Source organism: Bombus fervidus, chromosome 10, assembly GCF_041682495.2.
Source record: "Bombus fervidus isolate BK054 chromosome 10, iyBomFerv1, whole genome shotgun sequence".
Lineage (NCBI taxonomy): Eukaryota > Metazoa > Arthropoda > Insecta > Hymenoptera > Apidae > Bombus > Bombus fervidus.
In genome coordinates, this window is record NC_091526.1 from 2290625 (window position 1) to 2308103 (window position 17479).

At 42.8% G+C, this 17479-nt stretch overlaps 1 protein-coding gene and 1 long non-coding RNA gene across 2 annotated transcripts in view; one reads left to right on the forward strand and one right to left on the reverse strand.

The window, feature by feature from the left end:
• LOC139991573 (uncharacterized) overlaps positions 1–17479 on the reverse strand; it is a 331311-nt gene that overhangs the window by 60698 nt on the left and 253134 nt on the right. The window lies entirely within an intron of this gene.
• Positions 9028–13079, forward strand: LOC139991575 (uncharacterized). Its single transcript, XR_011800871.1, has 3 exons — positions 9028–9335; positions 10110–11086; positions 11156–13079. It is a non-coding gene; the product is annotated as an uncharacterized lncRNA (long non-coding RNA).

A 17479-nucleotide genomic window follows, 5' to 3' on the forward strand; every position in this document is an offset into this window, starting at 1 on the left:
GCTACCCTTGCATGTGCATTATTAAAAAGTTTGGCATGAAAGGGACACGATCACGACGAAAAGCAAATTTTGATAGCGAATAGGGTGTGACACCAAGTGGCTGCGTTGTACTTCCATTTTGTTTGCATATTTCGTGTGACTCTGGTAAAACATGTGTTACAAGGTTACCCAATAAACTTCTTTTGGAAAATTTGAGGAAATGTTCCAGCTATCCCACCAAAGATGGCTTATCTCCACTGTCAGCCCTGCTGGACCTTTTAAAGAGGCGGTGGTGGAACTAAACCCACCTCCTGAAGGTTTGGTCCGAACTGCTCGATCTTTCGGAGGGAGATTCTTCTCTTGAGATCTTTCCTCACCCGGCTCTCCTTTTTTCGCCTCCATTTGCTTCCTTCTCTTGTGGTCAGTGCCAGTTTCCACAGCTAGTTTCTCCATCGACCTTCGGAGGTTGCGAGTGTAGGCCCCTTTCAGGTTCTTGGAGGCCATCCGCTCCACCTGCTCCATCCTTCTTATAGTCTCAACCTGAATATCGGCCGTAATCTGATCGATCACGTGTGTTCCTTGTCTCTGCCACAGAGTTCAAGGTGTCCTTTTGCGTGCTTCCAGCAATCTCCAGTGGCACTGGGATCCCAAGACTATCCGTTATCGACGCTCAGTGTCGGAATCCGCGGAGAACTCTGCATCGCTTGCTGCAATTGAACTACCGTACCCTGTAGCTCCTTCCGTGGGGTGCTCAGTCTTGATGGTTAGTCCTATTGGTACTGATGCTTTTATTGGAAATATTACGGCATAGACCTTCTGATGTAAAAGGTTTAACGTCACCCGTTTCGAGGGGACACTTTGTTGCGGTTCTTTCGTGACCGTTTATTCGTCTCGTTCGATCATCTAAACGCCTATTTCTTGACGTACCGTTCTTGTCTCGATAATATGTTTCGAACATTAATTAAAGAATTTTTAATAATCCTATTAACGTATAACGTTATAAACATATGTTACCGAACTCTGATCATTGTCATTCTCATTTTCTGTGTCTTCGTTTCCTTCTGAAAATTGTCATTATCTATGCCACTTGTACCGTCCACATCACGTTCTATTGCAGTATTATCATCTGAAAATAATAATTATACAGTATGTAATATCAAAAATTTGTAAAGAAATGTTATTATTCATTAAATAAGTCGTCATTATTTAGACTGTGGATGTTTATACGGGTTCCATGTGTAGCATGCAAACTGCATATGTAAATATGCGTGAAAAACATGCAAATATAAATAATAAAAATAGGTGATGTGTGAGTAATGTTCAATATAGATTTGTCGCATATAGCATTATCTAAACTGATACATACTTGCCAGTTATGCTTTAAGGAACGATTCATTTATTTCGAAAAACCATAATTTGCATTACAATAAAATATTAAAAACGTTCGTCAGTTACTACCAAGTTTTATACTGGAAAAGGATATTCTACGTCTCGAGAAAAGTGATACATGATTAATAATTTTACTATTTTCATAGAAGAGAAAGATGATCACACTTTACTTTTATCGAAATTTTCTGCATAAATTGTTGCCGCTTTAAGCTATCTCATGCCACGACGAACCCTGGACTCGTCGTTCGCGTCCCTGTACCTTTGCTTTCTGCATCTTGTGTCAATATTTTAACTCTTTTGCTGCTTTCAATCGTGATATTATCTGCTCTGTTAACTTCCAATCTCTTTCTTCACATCGATTCCGCCACGCCCCGTCAAGTTATAAACATCAAAATGCGCTAACGACTACTCAGTTATTAGTCTCGCGCCACTTATTCCACGCGTGGCGTGGCATACAGAAATATTCCAGTCAAATTAGCCTTTTACGCAACGTTAAATGGTATCTCGGAAAATTGTTTGCACGAGTTTACAGAAAATTATATTCAGCAACAAAACCTACACGTTCGTCACTCAAGTTTTCTTGCGTGGGCTATGTAAACAATCTCCAAATTTCTTGCATGTAACAACGAACCTAATAAGCGAACTGTAAAAAGTTTCGAATAAAAATCGTGGGTATTAAAAATACGTATCAAACGAGGCATCATAAATAAATGGAAACAATCCAAAATCGCACTATCTTTTATTGTCATATTTTTGATCTGAAATATAATATACGAAGTTGAAACTTTGTGAGAATATAGTTTTTGTCATTCTGAGAAAGTGTTCAAAATTTATCCACAAATATTTATTAGTACCATTGAAGTAATTGGTTATCGGTAATCAATATACAAGAAGCATATGACATTTATGCACGAAAAATGTGCATATATGCACAAGAAATATGCAAATATGTACGATATTAAGTAGATATTGTATCAAATATTAGGTGTAATATTTAGTATGAACAAACATTTTACAGTTATTCTGATGCGTTGTATTTAGAATTACAGTAAAATACAGGTATTGTTTCTAAATTTGATAACGTTAATTGATGGTGTTTGTGGGTAAAAATTACTCTATACGCCGAAAATGGCCGCTCCAGCCCATTGCTCTTGTTAAATCCGCATAAAATTCACCTTTTTTGAACTTGTTACTTGTTCTAAATTTCCTGCTTTGAGTGTAGTATCTGTTCTATCACTTTTTCTTTTGTGGATAGAAGTATTTTCGTGTTGAACTAATTGCGATTTTCGATTGCAACTTATACTTTTATTGCTCGTTTGACAATAAATACATTTTCCATTATTTTCATCAATGATGAAATTGGGATCGTCTTCGAGCCAGCTCTTCATTAATGAAATTCTACTCTTCCGAACTTTCGAAATCCGAACATTTTAGAAATGTTGAAACGCATTCTCATAAAATTCACTTTGTCGTTCCAGTAGTAAGACTGAACTGTTCGAATCCGAAATACTAACAGCTACATCGAATGTTCAATTATCAATTCAATGTTTTGAAGATATATTATTGCATATGTTTTTAAACATAAATATGCAAACAATATGCATAAATATGCAATATGCAAAATATGTAAACTAAAAATTATATTTTTAGAACCTCCTAGTGGCAAAACAAATTTTTGTTCAGGTTCCACAGCTTTACCTATTTCCTGTGAAAATATACATGTGACGGATGATGTGAGGAGATTGGATTTAAATTATAACGATGAATATGATTGCTATTGCAACCGCCAAGTGTATTTAGAATAGATATTAATATAAAGGTTTATAAATACTGTTGATATACGTTCGTACAAACATAGTCACGAAGATAGAGTATAAAACGCTCGCAGATAACTCGAAGACTCGTATACTCCGTTAATTCGCAAATAATGACTCGGTAATATCTCGGTAATAGTTCGATGATAATACCTGCCCGCTCGCGATCTATTTATTTATACTGGTCGGGGGGCAGTCGGAAGATTCAAATTCGTCTTAGAACGATGGTTGCCCTCAATGGCGACATTGTCTTTTGCCTAGAGGTAGTCTAACGCTATTTTCGTGTGTCGAGGCGGTGTCCGTGTTCCGAGGCACAACATGAGTCGCTTTCGCTTCGCCTCGTCCTATGACTCATGTGTCGCTACATACATTTGCATAAAGACCCGTTGTGTAATGATCAGTTATTGAACGAAATATTTTTCACAATGTGGCGCTCTGAGAAATCTTGATGTGGCAAATGGTCAGGTACGGCGGTCGAACAAATGTCAATAAAATCAATGAAAAGTCAAGGTGGCCTAACTTACGATCGTGGAATAACAGAAAGCATATCGACGAAATGGATTATTTCCATTATTTCATTGCAACGAATTGAAAGATTTTTCTAATGTTTCTTATTCAATTTCCAAACAACGCGTCGATATAAGAATTTCACGAGTTTCAAGGGAGGCCACGGTTTTGCAGAAATGATTAAAAATGAAATTCGAAAGGTAGTAGCAATTAATCCATTATAATATTTGGATTATAAGGATTTCTTTTAATATAAAAACAAAAAAACGACGCGAAAGAATGCTTAAGATTCAAACTTGCAGCTTTATTTCTTTCTCTTTTCGAAGAAGGTGACATGCCTAAACACCAAAGTTTGTATTTTTTGACAACTTTAACTGTATTTGTTTTTATTTAAAATTGCATTCTACAGCCAGAGTTGCTGGCGAATTAAAATGAAATTGTTTACATTGTTGCAGATATCATGACCCTTTTTCGATATAGTTCTCATTTTCAGCGTATTAAACATTTTCTTCTAGGTCGTACTTCAAAATTTACTAAAGATTATTTTTTACAAATTGACTAATGTTACTTGAGTTTGTATTGCTCTACTGTGAATAGGTCGAATGCAACAAACAAGGAAATACAACAAGGCAACTCACAGAATTCATATTTAGATACACAAGTTCAGATCGGAGTCCCGTAAAGGAGCTTCGACCGCACAATCCCGGCGTACAGCCAATCCGTTACGAAATGCTGCAGGACAGTCGAAGTGAACACCGAAGGCCCAGTACCTGTAGAGGATGAGACTCAGATATTTCATTCTCATCGTAACCGCCAGTCTCAGGTGGTACCCGTGATCTGCCCTGCTACAAAACGTGTCATCTGCGTAACACGTCAGTGCCGATTCCGGGGGTACTGTTGTCCAAAGCACTGCGTCGTACGCGAGATACCAGAGGAGTGGACCTAAGACAGACTGCGGCCCTCCTAATCATACCTCCGCCCTGGCCGGTACAGATGATACACCGGTCCCGGAGATATGCCCGAACTACGTCTTCCACATAGGGAGGCACGTGGTGGATCTGCAGGGCCTCCTCCATCTTGCTCCGGGGCAAGCTGTTGAAGGCGTTCACGATGTCTAGTGACACCACCAACGCCACGCCTCTCCGTCGCTCGGCCTCCTCAACGAGGGAGCGAAGCCGAACGATAGTATCGGTCGTAGACCGCACCATCCGGAAACCGTATTGGCCCTTCTGCAGTCCGGGTACAACCCTCCTCCAGGAGATAATAGGTGTTCCTCCAGGCGGACAGCTATTACTCTGTCGGGCAACTTGCCCGCCTCATCCAGAAGACACACCAGACCTAAAGGCCGAGGGTGAATCCGGAGATGGCTTTGGCTTCGGAAGAAGGTTCGTCCGACCCTGCCTGCACATACAGGCTGGGACTCCGTCGGGGCGCGGAGCTTTACGCGTTCCGATCCTCTCTACGGCCTCCGCCAAATCTTCTTCTGACACTCCCAGTTCCGGGTTCCAGTCCTCCGCAACACACGGCGAACCTAAGGCTCGCGCCTTCTCTCCTATTCTGGGATACAGTATCGACGACCCTCTGCAGAAACTGAGGGTCCATCGTCTCCGATGCATGAGGCGTGTGAGGGCAGAGTTTTTTCAACACCACCCTATAAGGTCGCCCCTACGAGTCGGAATCGAGGGTGGCCAGGAGTTTGTCCCAGGCCCGTTTCTTCGCACCCCCCCCCCCCGATAGCCCGCTACAGAGAGCTCCGCGCTTCGCGGTAGGCGTCGTACAAGCGGGTCCCAGAAGGATCGTACTACGGTCTTCGAGAATTGCACAAGCACTCATAAGTTGTGCCGAGTCTTTGCAAACCATGAGTTGTAAGTTGTCGAATTGTTAATTGTAAGTTGTAAGTTGAGCTGTGAAGAATCGATTTAAATCTGATAATTATATCACGGCTCTGCAATAAGTTCATATTAAGTAACCATTGCTTCCTGTTTAAATCATATTATAATAAATAACTTAGTAGAGATCAAACACCAGAGGTAAGATTTCTACTATATGATATAATATTGATATAAGAATATCATATTTATACAATTTCAGTATTACTTTTCAGTTAGACATTTTCCTAGTACTATTTCAGTCATTTCTAGTGCTATTCAATATTTTTTTACGATAAACAGTTTAAAGAAACAGTTTTTCAAATTTGTCTAAGGTTATTGAATTGAAAAAATTAAAAAAAGAGCTGTCTGACATAAAATATACCTTTATTCTTATGCTTGGGGAAATTCTCATGGACACCCCCCACCCCGGTTGGTAGCGGCGGGGTAGTGTCGGACTACACCGACTAAAACCCCACGATGGACAGACCGACGCTCAGCTGGGATGTCCGAGACCCATTTCGGAACACTGCCGGTGCCTTTCTGTGTCTTCTCCTATCTGAGGGAGTCGTTCCTTGATTAGTTTGGGCATTGGGAGGGACCACCCTTCTCAACGCTATACACTGAGCAGTCGTGCAAGTCTGAAGAGGTCCAGGCCCTCCTCGGCGCGTCGGCCTCTATGACCATATAGACAGGTAGATGTCTATAGCCCATTTCATCGATTTATTAGGATTCTACGTGATAAACGATATTCTGCCTTTAAATGTCACCACAGATTCAGTTAAAACAATTGCCTTATTTGGTACGAAAGATTGTCTAAATTTAGAATCTACATATTCCACATAATCGCTAGCCTTTTGAATACGAGTTCTAATCGTGCCATCCCTTCGCGCAGGTTTCTTCAAAAGAAGCATCCAAAAAATTTGAGAAAATCTGTTCCTACTGAAGTTTTCGAGAAAGAAAGAAATTTTACTATTGGTAAGAATAAATGACGATGCAATTTTATTCTCTTTTTTTATACGCGAGGAAATCCTCATGGACATCCCCCGCGGCTGGGTAGTGTCGGACTACACCGATTAAAACCCCACGGTGGACAGACCGACGCTTAGCTGGGATGTCCAGGACCCATTTTGTCAATAACGATTATACCCGAATGTCTTCTCTTATCAGAAGGAGTCGTTAGTTGATTAGTTAGGGCATTGGGAGGGACCACCCTTCTCAACGCTATCCCCTGGGCCGTCTTGCAAGTCTGAAGAGATCCAGATCCTCCTCGGCATGTTGGCCTGTATGATCACTTAGGATGGCGTAGGGCCGTCCTTCGGCGAGGAATCCTGCAAGGGTGTGATGTTCTCATCCTCTCTGGCTCTGTTCGTTGCTTTACGAGCATTACGCCTTCGCAATATGAGCGTACTGCCTGGAGCTCTTGTCGCCCATTCAGCATTGCTTTACAACTGTTGAGGGGTCTTATCTTTCGCTGATTGTTGGTCGTAGAATACGACTTGGGGTCTCGCACACCGGGGAAAATTCTATCGTGTACTGGGCCGTATCCTCGCCCTCACTCCAGTGCTGACAGGTGCTTGTCACCTTTCTTCCACTTCTCAGTTTTCAGATATTCCCGGAATACTCCTGCGAGCACCTGCGTTATTCGGAAGGACAGTGAAAGCCCTCTGCGGTCTCTCCAAGTCTCCCAATTTGGCAGGATCGATCTAACGACTCGGTGGCCCCGGATCTGGTCTTCGGTGAGTAGGTCGGAGCGCCACCACTCCCACACTTCTCGTCTAACATTCTCCCGTACGTCTCGGGCCGCCTGCTCGGCGGGGGGAGGCACAGGTAGAAAACTGTTCAGTGTTTAGTAGCTGCGATTATCGAGTTGCGATCAGGGTGGGTCGCAATACCGCAGTCCGATATTTATGTAAATTCGTCATGGCTTCAATGATGACCACAAGAAGAAAACTACTTTGTGCACACTATATAAAGTTCTTCCATAATAATTATTTATATTTTTTTGTTCGTTTTATTTCATCTTGGCTTCCAAATATTCGAAACATCTTAAAATTTACGAATATGTTTCAGTTTTCACTAAAATTGCGATTAAAACAGCAAACTACTTTTTGCGCATGATGAGTACGCTCGTCAAAAGCATTTTTTGTATACATTTAGTTCTAAAGTAATTATCTAATTTATAGCTATTTATAGTTATTGCTATTGAAAATTGAGGCAGTAGCGATTTTTCCAAAAAAATTTATTTTGATTCCTAATTGGTGTAGAAGGAAAAATTTTCTTTCAATTCATAGAAAAACGTTAACTTTCCAATGGTGCATGTGGAAATTCAAACCGATTAAAATTGCAGAAACTATTACATTTATTTATGACAAAAAATGGTATGCAAATTTTGCCATCATTTTTTAAAAGTTTACAATTACAAAATTGGTTCGTTTCGAGTTGTACATGATAGTGCAATTCTTCAAGAATAGATGAAGCCATCGCTAATTGCTATATGAATTCCGAAAATTGTAGAAATTAAGACACATAGTCTTAGTTGCTAAATACTTTTTGCGAAAACTAATAAATATTTGGGGATGAATTTTACGCTTCTTAAGAGTAGAAAACTACAATCTCACGTACTTTTAACTTTGTGTACTCAAGTTTATATGGATAATTGACAATTAAAAATAGGACGATATTGGGCGGCATTTGTTCATTTACGGCCACATGTCATTGAAACATCATGCGGCCGGTGTCATTTCTGGGTCCTATCGGGCGCTTCTATAAAGAATGCTATCTCTTGTTTTAAAGTTACTACGTACCGATTCTTTCTAAGGAACCCTCTTCACCAAAGATTCGGTTTCTTCGTCGCTTGTTCGCGCTACTTCTAGTCACGATTATTCACAAGCTACAATCACCCAGTAATTTTTGGAGGGGGGATTACGGTTAAAGTAGTCAACATGTCCAATGCAAGTTTTCTATATCCGAACCCGAACAAATGATCTTATAAGAAAAATCCTTTTGGAGGATATTACAAAGGCCGTTCAGAGTTTGGTTCAAAGGGCGTTCAGAACTACCGAAGCTGGAAATTTTCCATCTTCTCAGCTGGTAGAGAACAAGACAAAAGCTCTTCGAGAAACTCCGAGAATAAGGACGGACAACATTCTACAAAGTTGAACCATTCATTCAGAGTCTAGACACAAAAACCACTAACATAATTAGTGAAGTGTTAATGCAAGATAGCATTTATGTATAAATATGCAATCTAAAGTATACCTTACTGAGGCTGTGTGTTTAAACCAAAGTAACCTATACATGTAGATAATTTGTAGCTTAAATTTAATTGCAATTATGCGCATGCAGAGTCTATTGATCTACCATGAGGTTCACAGTCTATTATTTAAAAAAAAAAGCTAGGATTGCATTCCTTTCAGAAATGTCCATGTAATCCTAAACCACAAGCGCTTATACATATATATATCCTACTGTATAAAGTATAACAGAATGTTGTTATGCTATTTATGTATAAAAGGAAATGAAATTATTCCATTTTGCAATTTACATATGCAGAAAACTTTCACCATTTTAAAACCTTTCATATATTTCTTTAAATATCTTAGTATATCCGTGGAGATTGTCGTGGCACAACATGTTCTTCCCCTCTTTCCTTTCTTTCTTTCCCCATAACTCTCATGAGAGAGAGAGAGAGAGAGGGAGGAAGGAAGAGGTTCACACGATACGATTCTATTATTTTACTGAAATTTATTCTGCTATTTGCAGTCAGACAATGTTAGTTCGTCCAGTCGCGGGGAGACGTTCGCGTTATATATTATTTCTTGTGGGAGAATAAAGGGTGATTGGGTTGGAATATAACTGGACTTCACAGTTATATAATATATATATATTTATTTATTTGCACTGGATTACAATAGTTAACGTGAACCGAACGTGTTTGAATTCGTCGTGTCGGAAAGCGTTGTGATGGACCCGAAGGTTGTTCGATTTGATAGTTAGAGCAGCGAGAACTTGACTGAGTTATGTTAGAACTTGACGGCCCGATGAGTGTTAGAACAGTGAACTTGACTGTCCGAGGGGTGTTAGAACAGTGATTGACCCGTCTCGTACTATTTGGGAAGAAAGCTCGATGTGGGTGTATCCTTGTTGAACTAAGAACGCGGATTCGTAGTTCACACTTTTCGGTAGAAAAGTGAGGGTAACGATCCGCGATGACCATTGGTTCTAGCCAATGTCAAGAAACAAAATACAAGGAGAAAGTCTCCTGCATTTGTTGCTCCTGGGTGCCTTTGTACCTGGGGAAAAACCCGCTATTTCGCTGGGCACATCTGCTTTCTCCGTAATGAGTGAGAGCGTGCAATAAACCTAAGGACCCTTTTAAGGGACCACTCATAAACCGAAAATGTTCAAAAGAATGCAACTTTATGGATAACAGATGTGGGCTATGGTGGTTCCTTGGGTTTATTGCGGGTCAGTGTGACGATGTGCAGGCCTCGGCGGCCTGACCATGAGGGACGTCGCAGGTACCGACTCACGCGACGTAACAGACAAGATGTAAATACATTTTTCAGTATGTTTTAGTACTACTTAGTGTCGTAGAAAAAGGATCAGCAGAAGATATTGGGTAGATCCCAAGATGGTAGAAAAGATAGACTGGGTTCTTATTAGATTTTCATGTCTCAATTAAGAAGTAATATTTTTTTAATTAGTTTCGTATGCCAATGTTTACTTTTGATGGTGTCAAAAATTCTGTTAAAAACAGCGTTAAGAAATTTAGCAAAACTATGACATTAAGTATTAGTCTCAAAAAGATTAGTGATGGCATGGTTAAGGCTAAGTTTTGAATTGTTATCATTACGTACAATCATTATATGCATTTTACACTTTTTAAAAATCACATCAAACACTATGTTAAACATTAAATGCTAATTTTTAGAATTACATTAAAAGCAAATTTTTAAATTAGAAATTAGTTAGATTCCAAATTTTTTAATTATTGTCAATATATATTAAATACATTGTATATGTTATAATCCGATCTTAACTTCCGATAAAATCGTTGGACTCGCATTCGCGCACCAGCCAACTGTTTGGGTGACCCGCAAAGCAACCGGTAACTGTCACCTCAGCCAATGCTCTGATAAGATTGTCCTCTTCTCACTCTTATCGCTGACGTTATCAAGGCAACTCAACCTCATCAAATGATCGGCGGTCAGAAGGCAATTCGTCAACGATGAATTTTTAAAAATTGTATTTGCGAACTTTACGGCGAACTCGGTGTCGAACCCGCGACCCGAGCAATTATGCATCAGCTGCCTGGGGCAACATGCAATATCCAGCTACCAATCCACGAGGTGGTACTAACGGAAGGCACCGCACGTTGTTTCATGACACCATGAGAAAATTCGACGCGCAATCAGGTTCCTTGAGTATGTATATCACTCAGACCACGCCGTGCTTTAATCCTCAGCGCTCCGCGGTATTCTTGGATAGCTTGGCTGGAACGTAAAAGGAGTGAACACTTACACGGTGTGTGCCCTTATGAAGCTCTGCTTACAGGTCTCGCTTGTCATGGAAGTACTAATCCACTTTCTTCAGTTTCAGCAGAAGGTGCAAACAAACTACGGTCGGAGCAAGTGAATAAGGTCACAGTCACTACTCGAAGTAAGGCGACACTGCAAGTTTCCTCCTGGATCGACTCTTCCACAGGTTGCCGAGTGAGGGCTCATTGTGCCGAAATTGACTTCGGTACACTATGACCATGTGGTCGTGTCCACAACTTCGCCTCTTCAGAAGGAATTCAGTTGTTACTAGGCGCGAGCGTATATTCCACGATCTTCTTGCACGGTGTACATAAGCGAGGGCTACATGTCTCTGTGACACAGTGGACTATTTTCGCCTGGATCTTACACAGTCCAGGGTGCCATACACAACGCACGACCAACACACCGGCTATACTATCCGCACATGCTTGAAGAACGACTTCTTTTCAGTAGTAAGACATGTTGAGGAACAGGAGCAAGTAACATCAATATCCGTCTCTTATCCGAGATGAAGCAGCAACGTGAAGACTTTTACCATTTTACTGTTGGGCGACGAGAGAGCGGATACTACGTAGTGCGTCCCTCATTCAAGAAGCATCACTCTCCGCTCGGAGATGCATATTCTTCCAATTTCAAGCGAGACCAATTAGCGAAGGATGAAGAGGCACCGGCATCCACGAGCTGTTGAGGTTCTTCAAAGAGAGACTATGTCGACGACATTCCTCTCTGGAGCCGAGACCGTTGACGTTGCCAAGCTCCAGCAAAGCGAAATCATGGACTTCGCACTTTAACGACAATGCAATCCTGCGAGTGGGCGGCCGCTTGGAACACTCACTGCTAAGTTAAGACGGTTAAGTAAGCTTTGGATCATTCTGCCCAGAGTGCTACTTCAGGGACTGTAGATCGAGCATCGTCATCAACGCGCACTGTATGAAGGAGCTTAAATGACGCTGGGACGTCGAAAATAACGTTGCATGTGATGGCGACAATGCGAGATATGGCTGAGCTCCCGTAAGCAGAGTTTACATCCTCGCGCATATTCTTGCACAGCGGTATCGACTACGCCAGACTTATACCCTCGAACTACAGAGAAGGTTTACCGCAGTTTTTATATGTTGCAAAACTTGTGCCATCTATCTCGAAACGACTTCCAATTTCTTGACCGATGACTTCCTCGCTATGTTCAGGCGGTTTACTGGACTATGGGGACTCTATACTACGCTTGCAAGTGACTGCGGTACTAACTTGATCAGCTCGGATGTAGAGTTGCGATGCCTCTTCTCAGCTTCCTCCAAGAGGAGAGTTCAATCTTCGCGCACGAACTCACTGTCTCAGTTTCAAGATGGGAATTCATTGCACAGAGTGCACGTCGTTTTGGCGGTCTATGGGAAGCAGCTGTCAAACCGGTGAGGCATCATCTTCCTGGGTGCTAAATAACCCTTTGGTTACCTTCGAACAGATGACGATGCTCCTGAGGCAAGTGCAAGCTTGCCTGAACTCACTGCCACTTTACGCATTCTCGGACAATCCCGAGGACTTGTCGCACCATATCGGAGTCAATGTTGGTCGAGATGACGCTGCCATGACACTCTCGGTGGCAATTCGTTCGACAGAAATTACAACACTTTTGGAAGCGATGGAGCCAAGAATACCTAAATCAACTGCGGATGTGACAAAAGTCCACTCCTCTACACTACCGAGTGCAACCTCGTCGTCTATCTCCCTGCCGTTGTTGTTGTCTAGGGAGGCGTCCCGGCTTGAGTTGGAAAACTAAGGGGGACCACTCCCCCTAGCGCCACGTTCCCTAGTCTGACGCACCCGGGGCAGCGACGGTGGCGCCGCGCCCCTGCGTCGTACGGAGCCTCTGCGATGTTGATGCGACGATCTACTGGGATCGGCTCTTCTCTCCCGGTCTCTTTCTGCCCGCTCCTTTCTCTGCATAACCTCCTCGCAGTAGGTGTGGACAGCGTTAAACTCCTGGGGCCCTCGGAGCATGGCCTTAACGACCGCTTCCGGAGCTAACCTTTCGCTGATGTCGAGCTGCAGGACGCGTCGCGGTTCCGCCCACGCTGGACAAAACTCTCGCGTGTGCTGCGCCGTGTCCTCCTCTTCCCCGCAGTGGTGACAGATGGACGTCACCTCCCGCCCGATCTTCAGCAGGTACTCACCGAAGACCCCGTGTCCGGTGAGCATCTGTGTCGTCCTGAAGGTGAGCGGAACCCCGCCTTGATCTCTCCAAGCCTCCCAATTGGGAAGCACGGCGCGGACGGCTCGGTGTGGCCGCCTGGCGTCCTCCTCCGTCAGCTGGGAGCGCCACCGCTCCCAGATCTCCAGCTTTGCCTCTCCCCGGACGTTCGAGGCCGAGAGGCCGTCTGGCGGCAGCGTCGTCGTCAAAGGCGGTGCCCTCGGGTGTTCGTACAACCGACAGAGCTCGAGGGCCCGCAACTCAAACGGGGGCGACGCCACCAGCACTGTCGCCGACTCGTAGGATATTGTCCGATATCCTCTGGCTATTCGGATAACGGTCGTCCTCTGCAGTCTCCTCACCAGGATACGACTGCGACGGTTGGCCATCAGGTCTTGGACCCACACCGGTGCCCCATAGAGGACCCGGGACCGGATCACTCCCTAGTAGAGTCGGCGGACTTCCGACCCTGCTCCGCCGATATTCGGAAGAAGGCCGCACAAGGCGTTGGCTGCGGCCGTCACCCTCGGGACCAGGAGCTCGAAATGTGGTCCGAACGTCCACCGACTGTCGATGGTGAGACCCAGGTACCTCATACGACGCTTCACCGGCACCGCTGCGCCATTTATGGCCACGGACAAACCATCGGGAGGGAATCCCCTGCGGCGGTGGTCGAAGAACCACAGGGCCTCCGACTTGGCCGGCGACACGCTCAATCACAGTCGCTGAATAGCGTGCACCGCGCACGCCACAGCGTCTTCCGTGAGAATTACGGTCTCGCTCCACCACCGTCCCCCGGCTAGCACCAAGGTATCGTCGGCGTAGCAAACCAAGCCCGTGCCCGGGGGCGTCGGGCATCGAAGGACGGAGTCGTAGGCCGTGATCCACAAGATCGGTCCTAGCACCGAACCCTACGGGACGCCGCGCTCCACGCGTCTTCTCTCTTCCCCGTTCCTCCCAGCGAAGGTGATCCACCTATCGTTCAGGTAGGCTCCGATAACCTCAACCAGGTACGCCGGCACCTCGAAGTGCCGCAGAGCCTCCATTATCCTCGCCCAGGGTATAGAGTCGAAGAGTTGCTGACGTCCAGGGAGACCGCTACCGCCACCCCGTAGCGGGAAACCATGTCCTCCGCCATGCTCCTCACCCGCTTCACAGCGTCCACCGTGGAGCGACCCCGGCGAAAGCCGTACTGACTGTCGTGCCATCCGGGCACCCGCCCCGAGATATGGGTCTCCAGACGGGCGGCGATCACCCTCTCGAGAAGCTTCCCTCGTTCATTGACCAGTCATCAATTTAACCTGTTACTACAAAGTTGTTGGAATTATCCTAACCGAAATAGGGGATCGATCGACTGACTCATGACGTTGATTATTAAATCATAACGGGAATATACGTTGGCGCGGTACTTCGCGATCGCGTCTCTCCGCGAAACGGCCGAACAAATGGTCTATGAGAAATATCAGGCGCTACAGCTTCAGTGTTACGATTTTGTACTCGCTGACGTAGATAATTACCAGTAATAATTTGTTTACGGTTAGTTGCAGGGTGAGAATGGTTATGGACGTTAAGGATGTCTGATGAACATCGATGACTGGCCAAAGCAAGGAACATCCACGAGGCTGTTAAGCTGCCAGCACCACCAGGACAATCTCCGGTGGACTTGAGAGCACACTGGTTGGGAATGAATCACGTCGATCCGCATACTACTCTCACTTACTACGAGTGATATCTTGCGACCATGCTAATTGTATAATGTTTATCAGTAGCTATTAATGAGTTATAATGATACAGTATTATAATTTGCGTACCGATGTCGATGATATTGATTTAGAATTGTAACCAATTTTATAATAGCATTGATAAAGATAAATGCAATGCAAGAAGTATTTACTTAATTGTAAAGTACCGTTGAATTTTTTAAACCTTTTTTCTCGAAAACGCTAAAAATGGATGTGCAATATTTGAACAATACATTTTCGATATAGAAATATACGTAATCTATTGCTTAAAATTTAGTGGCTCGGTAGTATTACTTACAAAGTTTATTGAATCCAAATTGCATAACGATTTAAGACGGAGGGTGAAATTTACTAGTTCTTTTTGACATCGTTTTTTAAATAACTTGTGTGTAGAAATTTAACATGTTGCTAAATAAATATCAAACAAAATAATAGTATATTTCTAGATTTAAAAAAAATTTTCAGTTGATAATCTACAAAATAAGACTGTATTTGGCAATTTATAATTTGTGAAGAATAGGAACAACTTTTTGTATTAAATACATAATTATTTAAGAAACTTATATTTTTATGAGTAAGAAGAAAAGAAAACCATTAATAGTTTCGGAAACCAAAAATTGTTTTGACAGTCAAAATACATAAAAGCTCGAAAAAATTAAGAGCATGATGAATTCTATTTAAAATGATTGGCTTAGAAGATCGTTTGAGAATGAACATATAAGTACATATTAACATATTAATCAAAGTATAAAATTCCGAACTTCGTTTACGCGTATACGGTGTTCTGTCCTGTGCTCTATTTGTAATTTCATATTAAAGTTTAATTTTAATTTCCACCGCTATGAACGCTACAATCTTATTCTGTACTGAATCGGTAACATTGGGAATGACACTAAAATAGTAAGGGAACTCTAGAGCACGATTGTATACACAGGCCTGGACATTCCAGAGGGAAAGGTCGCGATTATATAAACTGGCACAAGAAGATTCTCGTTCTGCGTATGAGTGATATGTTATAAACGTCTCTGATAAAACAAGAGACAAGACATTCCATGTTCATTTCTCGCGACTTCATTTTCGGATGGTTTTCGATCGATTTGTTGAGCTTTTATATTTAACGCTACTTTCGCTATTCTTATCACTGAAGGTAAAGTATGTAAACTGAACTACTTTTTATAACTTTTCTCAACATATTCAAAGTAAACATACAGAAGAATGTTGTTTCAGTAAATATAGATCTATAAAGAAGAATAGAGTTCAGTTGCAGACACGGCCGTGTTGCAGATTGCAGACACAAGGTACGTCACGCGACGAAGCCTAACAGACTGACAAATCGATTGAAGCACCTTACTTTCAGAAACATTTTCTGACTGGTAAGTGATTTATCCCCTCCACTCTAATTTCCAGACCTGTGTATACAACCATGATCTATTATATGGCTCGGAAACCTTGGGATGAAAAAAGCATTGTATGCTAGGTCTATTCTGTATTATGTTTGTATTACCACTCAATGCATTTATTCATCCCAACCTTACCGGCAAGGTACAGAATCAAGGATGAATAGAGAGATCAACGCTTATGGACGAAACACAGCGAAAAAATGGACACTGAGGATAAAAGCCTCTGATGATCAACGATAGCACTATCCGCCAGTGTGCTCCTGATGGTAGAAACGATTGAACGTCAGAGGAAACATACATACACTACTAGACATGAGTTTGATGTACTTATTTATATTTAGTATAAATTGTTTTCCATTGCTCTTATTTTCTAGTTATCTTCTTATAAATCTATTATTATTATTTTAACGTCAACAATTTTCATTTATTCGTTACGTAAGTATGTATATTATTTCTTATTATAATTGTTTACGAGATTGGTATTGATTAACATATTTTTCAATTAACATGTCGGATTGGCGTTGTTGGGACTTTGGTTTGGGGCGTGTAAAGAATCTGCGCCTAGGTCGCTCATCGTCGTTGTACAATCGATGATATCGTTTATTGTCACAAATACAGGATCAACTACTGTACTCAATACTCGAACGATAACGACAATGATCGTGGGGTCGGTATAGCGAATCCACGGCCCACGGGATAACTGATCTACTTCGCTTCAAGGTCTCACTCGCAATTCACTTACTCCTCGTGATACCTGTCCCTCGATGTACTACTCACACACCAGGTCTCTGGCTAGTAAGACTCCAAGCAAGAGAATCCCCCTCGCTGTCGAGCACATCTATATAAGGTGTCCTCACGGCACCAGGTCATCGGATTATTCGGAGACAATCTCATAACGGGCGACAGGTATACGGGCTGATAGAACAAAGGCTACCTGCCAATTGTGTACGATGCGTCACCCTCTGGCGACCATCCGTATGTCGTTAACTACGGGACCGTTGGGTCGTTTATTGCCAAATATCGGTACGGCCAATTCATTGACGGCGGGTTAT